Here is a 6,000-nt window from a genome sequence, read left to right on the forward strand (position 1 = left end):
TGTGGCTAGGTGGTCATGTGACTGGGTGGGTGTGACCAACTCGACATCACTTCTTTGCCCTAATTACCTAAAAAAGATAATATACCAAAAAGTTGTTTATTATTTCGTGCATTTAATACTTAAATAAAAGACTGGGTGAAACCAGGATTAATAGCTGTGACTGTGTGAGGAATTTTGGAGTCTTAGTGAATTTTCTGGTGAGTGACGTGATTCTTATTATTTGGGAATTAATCCCCTTGGAGGCTAGTGGCTATGTTATCTGATTTTCTCAATGGCTCTCCCTCGCTGAGCACTGAATGGATTGTTTATCTAGCTTGCAACACTTTTACGAGGTGTAAAATGCTCTTGGCTAAATGCCCAGAAGTTCAATTAAGCCTATTAAGAGCTTTCCCTTGCTGCTGAGGTTATTGGGGGCTCTCCAAGCCCTGCAGGGACTAAAGGGAGAAAAAAAAATCATTCAAATGTTCTCTCTCTAGAACTTTACTTGTTCTTTTTTTTTGGATCTGAACAGTCTTTTTATTGTTTTATATCATACATTTCTTTTCTATGTTGAGCAGCATGCTCTCTAGGTGTCCAAGATGTTAATATACAAACATTATATATATATATATATATATATATATATATATATATATATATATATATATATATAAAAGCAAATATGTGGTAATCTCTAAACTAATATGCAATAACATCAATCATATTATAACTTATATCATCTTCCATTATACTATCGATTATATAACCGTCAGAAATATTTACTGATCTGTTTTTTCTTTATCCTATTTCACCTAGTTCCGCTCCTCTAACCTCAATATCTGTCATTTAACCATTTATAGAATAGTTCCCATGTTATGAAAAAGTCTGAATCTCCTTTTCCTTTAATTTTTAGGTCTTGATCAGGCGCTCTGTGAATTTTTTTTTTTAAACAGACAGGTTCCACCATTTGAAAAACTTGGAAAACACCTGCCGAGCATATCCCCCTTGTTTCTCCAGTTTTGCATTAGGTGCTTCTGTTTGTTTCCCTGAGAAGATCAGGTTGGGCCAAAGCATCTGTCTATAACAGAGGTCTCCAAACTTGGACAGTTTAAGATTGGTGGACTTCAGCTCCCAGAATTCCTCAGCTTTCATAGCCTGGACTATAATGTCTGTAATCAAGGTAGCCATGAAGAAGTCATAGGAGGACTCCATGTCCTCCTCTTCCCCCTAATTCATTGATTCCACAGTATCTCAGAAGTGGGGAAGTATGGCTCCTTTATAACTTGTGAACTTCAACTCCCAGAATTCTTGAGTCAGCATGGGAATTGAAGTCCAAAAGTCATTAAAGGGCCATAGTTCCTCACCGCTTGTTTAATCTGAAACTTACCCTGAACATTTTGTTGGACTCTGCCTTCTTATGAGTTAAAAGCATTCTTCCATGTCCTTCATTGCTACAGGAGGTCTTTGATCTTGTCTCTCAATCCGCTTGGTTTAACTCTTGGTTAAACAAGCCATGACAGTATAATCTGTGATCCAAAACAATGAAAACCATTGTCACCGTCTATTGAAATGGTATTCAAGAATCTTGATTCCTGGGCAACTTAGAAAGTGATAGGACAAATGTCTGGCTCTAGTATGTCAAGCTGTCCTCATTTTTTTTAATGGATGGGAGGATAGTGCAAAGCATTCAGAAAGAGGTTTGACAAAGTGCATCAGCAGGAGCAGGGACTCTTTCCGATCTGCCATCGGACTGCTTGAGCTTCGCTTTGCATTGCTGGCATCTTGCCATAAAAGGAAGGAGCGGGAAGCAAAGCAAGGGAATGCAGGGAGGGGGGAATGACAGCAGGGGTGGGATTCTACCGGTTCAGCCCAGTTCAAGTGAACCAGTAGTAAAAAAAAAATAGCTACAGGTTCGGCCAAACTGGTATTATTTTTCCTCCCAACGATCAGCTGTTCCAATGATCAGCTGTTCCAATATCCCCCATGGTGTCTTACTGCTTCACCCAGGAGGCTTCCCTGAGGCCTAAGAGGCCAAACAAAGGAGCACGTGTGTGTGTGTGTGTGTGTGCTGCTGCACGCCCCCGCCCCCCCGCCCCCACGCTCCATTTTTTTGCCTTCCTGGGCCTCAGGGAAGCCTCCTGGGAGCAAAAATGGCCCCCCAGGAGGCAAAAACAAAACAGAGCATGGGGGAGGGGGTGCAGCACCAAAAAAAGAAGAAGCCACGCTCACCCAGTCACATGACCATGCCCACATAGCCAATCCCACATAGCCACGCCCACAGAACTGGCAGTAAAAATATTTGCACCCCACCCCTGGATGACAGGAACCAGAGGTGCCCAACAGAGACAATGGTTGAGAGAAAACCAAGGACACAAGCGTGAGAACCGAGTGCAAACATCCACTAAAGAGATTCCAAACCCAGAATTGTTACCCAAACAACCCATTTGAATACTACTGGACACAGAACAAATGATCAAGGGGGGCTGGGACCTGGGAGGACCCAGGGAAAGGGGAAATATGCCGAATTTGCAAGAGAATATTTAGATCTGGCTTTGCTTAGGCTGCAACCCCTTGACCTTAGTAAAAGCCTACCTTTGCCCTCCCAGTGGAGCTCAAGTATCCAAGCTGCGACAGAGGTGACAGGTTCTCCCTTGAAGTGGTGAGGAACCACATCCTCTGCTTGGCTCCAGGGTTGTCTCGGCAGAAGTGCTATCCTCAGGCCCACATGCGCGCAAGGGAAATGGGAGGGACGGCCTTCAGAGCAGTGGCCCAGGGGAGACATGGAAAACCTCAAGACTTTTGCCAGCATGCTCTGCAAAAGAGCCCTTTCAAAGGCTTGGGTAGCCCTAAGGCCAAGGCTTATTCCGCACGCTGCCAACTTTCTACAGGCAGCCTCATTAGTAGCAGAAATTCTGGGCCTTTCTAAGAAGAGTGTGTAATATTATATACTGCAATGACTTTTATAGACATGACTTATTATTCCTGGGATACAGGTGAGATCCACCCCAGCCTAAATACAATCCAACTGATTTCTACTCTCACCATCTCATTTTTCCCAGGCAGCAGCAGAAACATGTCAGCATATATCATATTTTTCCTCCTTGGGTAGGTTTTGCTCTGTGCAGCAAATCCCATTTTGCCAACACAGGTGTAACTCACCTCCACATCATGAAATTTGCAGGTCCCAGTCATGGATCCTTTAAATGTGTGCGTTGACAGGCAGAAACATCTCTAAGAAAACCAGTTTAGGATTTTGCTGATCACAATATTCACATCAAAGACCTGATGCGTCCTCAGCAGGTGGGATTCTTGTCTGGCAATGGATTGGCACATGCTGGGTATGGTGTACCGATACCAAGTATGCATGTACTAGCTGGAAGAAAGCCAACGCTTCACTACTTATGAAGACCCTTTGGGTCAAAGGGCAGTTTTCAGAAAGGGAGACTAAAACTTATGAAGAACGGTTGCAAGATTTGGGTCTGGCTAGTCTAGAGAAAAGAAGGACTAGGTGGGACATGATGGCAGTATTGCAATAGTTGAGGGGCTGCCACAAATAGGAGGGGGTCAACTCTGTCCTTCCAGAGGGCAGGACAAGAAGTCATGCATGGAAACTAATCAAAGAGAGAAGCAACCTGGAATTGAGGAGAAACTTCCAAACAGTGAGGACGATTAACCGGTGGAACAGAAGTTGCCTTCAGAAATGGTGGATGCTTCATCCCTGCAGGTTTTTAAGAAGAGTCTGGACAGTCACTTGTCTGTAATGCTTGGGTCTTCTGCTTGAACAGGTTGCTCGACTAGAAGACTTCCAAGATCCCTTCCAGCCCTACTCTACTCTATTCCTTCCAGCTCTTTTCTGATTCTAATTCGACCTATCCCAGATGGGAGCTTCCTTTTGCTTTTCTATTCCCTTCTGGTGCTGGGCTGGGCCCAGACTGATTCTTCCTGAGGAAGCCCAAGGACAGCAAGGTGATCTCACCAACCTATCCCAAAGGGGACCTTCCCAGCTACATTGGCCGTCAACTCCTGTGAGTCTCTAGCCAACATGGCCAAGATGATTACGGAGTTGGAAACCCCGTGTTTATGGGATTGTGGGAGATGATAGGTGACATGGTGAAAATGCCTGACTCTGGAACAGATTCCGGACTCTGCAGACAAGGTTGTGTGGAAGTACTCTTAATGGATGACTAAATGTATAACAACCAGTTATTCTGAGTTGTTTTTCTGATCTTTATCAAGCTCCCACAGTATGTCAAAAATCCTTTTTAGTCTTTCCAGGCCTGGTGGAAAACTACCTTGTGTGTTCTTAGAAAAAGAAAACAAGATCTATTTTCCATTATACCTTGGAGGGACAAGTAAAACCCCATTTCCCCAGCTGTGATGCTTTCAAGAGAAACTGTTAAACAAACCAACAAACAAAAAATACTAATATCCTTGACAGAGTTGTGTATTCTTGAGAAAACTATGACCTGCAGAGCTAGTAGTTAAACAAATCCACCATTTTTTTCCTGGGGCTCATGTTCCACATGCACATGGACCCCATGTCCCCTTGGGGAAATGCCACTCTCTTTGCTCACTCACTTTGCTCACTCACTTTCTGCCTCAGTGCGCTTTCGGTGTGTAAGTGATTCAGACCACTTCACCAAATGACTCAGGCTGCATGGCAGTCTGGCAAAGGTCCATGTGACCTCCAACCAAAGAGTGTGCAATGGTATGACAAAGGCCATTAGGGCATCCTGTGGTCTGTCACAATTTTTAGTTAGAATCATAAAAATCGTAGGGCTGGGAGGGAGCTTGGGGGCAGGAGACCATACACTATCTGAGAGAAATTGTCATGCCCCTGGTGGAGACTGACTCTGAGGGAGAGGAGGAACAGCAGACAGGGAGTGGAGATGTGGCTCCAGAGGTTGTGGAGGAGGCTGGGGAAGGGCAGAGGCCGGCTGGGCAGTCAGAGGAAGACCCAGACCCATCCCCCTAGGTCACGCAGGGAGGAGAGGATAAGGGAGAGACGTGGTCTACTCGGGAGGAGAGGGCCTTGATCCTCTTCATGGGCTGTAGCTGTGACAACTGGATAAGAGGATGGACATGCGTACAAGCAAGTGCTGGAAACAAAGCGTGGAAATATCTCTAGTTTATTGTTCCTCTCTGAGTTTGGCGTCCTTCCCAGTGTGTGTTCTGATATCTGTGAATGTCTTCCAGCCCTAATCTTGCCTGGTTTGTGTTGTCTTTTACTCTTTATAATTTATACGGCATTTCCTCCTTCTTGTGACTGCTTGTGGGGGAGTTTTTTGTCTTCAGTCAAGGATATTTGGATCTTAGAAGCAAAGTGAAGAAATAAAAGGAGATTTACCTGTTTTTTGTGACTGTGCTTATTTTGTATCCCACCCAGGGATTCAAATTTTTTAACAACCAGTTCTGTGGGCGTGGCTTAGTTGGTGGGCGTGGCTTGGTGGTCGTGTGACTGGGTGGGTGTGGCCAACTCAATATCACTCACATCAAGGCATGCATCTCCTCGCCTGGCCTCTCATGACTGTGGGGACGCTGCAACAGTCGTAAGTGTGAAAAATGGTTATAAGTCACTTTTTCAGTACCATTGTAACTTTGAATGGTCGCTCCACACAACCAAAGTACCAGCAAAGGAGGGGGAAAAAACTCCAGAGAAGTTCCTGAGACAGGAAGTCTAGTCCTGCCAAGAATGGAATAAGGGTTAATGGAGAGGCAGTTTCTGTAAGCAACACCAGAATGTTTCCTTCCTGCCTTCCTTACAGGATTAGGCCAGTAATTTCTTCTAACAACCGGTTCTCTGAACTGCTTAGAATATTAACAACTGGTTTTAGTGAATAGGTGTGAACCTGTAGAATCCCACCCCTGATTATAGAGGTGCATGTGCAACACACCTTTAAGTAAGTGTTGACTTCAATTGATTGCCTAGTCTAGTCCCCGCAGTTTTCTTGGCAAGGTTTTCAGAAGTGGTTGGCTCTTACCATCTTCCTGGGACCTCAGGTCTCCCAGCTGGCTTGGTGC

Source organism: Notechis scutatus, chromosome 9 (genome assembly GCF_049901735.1).
Source record: "Notechis scutatus isolate UNSWTSFEM ecotype Mainland chromosome 9, rNotScu1.2, whole genome shotgun sequence".
Classification (NCBI taxonomy): domain Eukaryota; kingdom Metazoa; phylum Chordata; class Lepidosauria; order Squamata; family Elapidae; genus Notechis; species Notechis scutatus.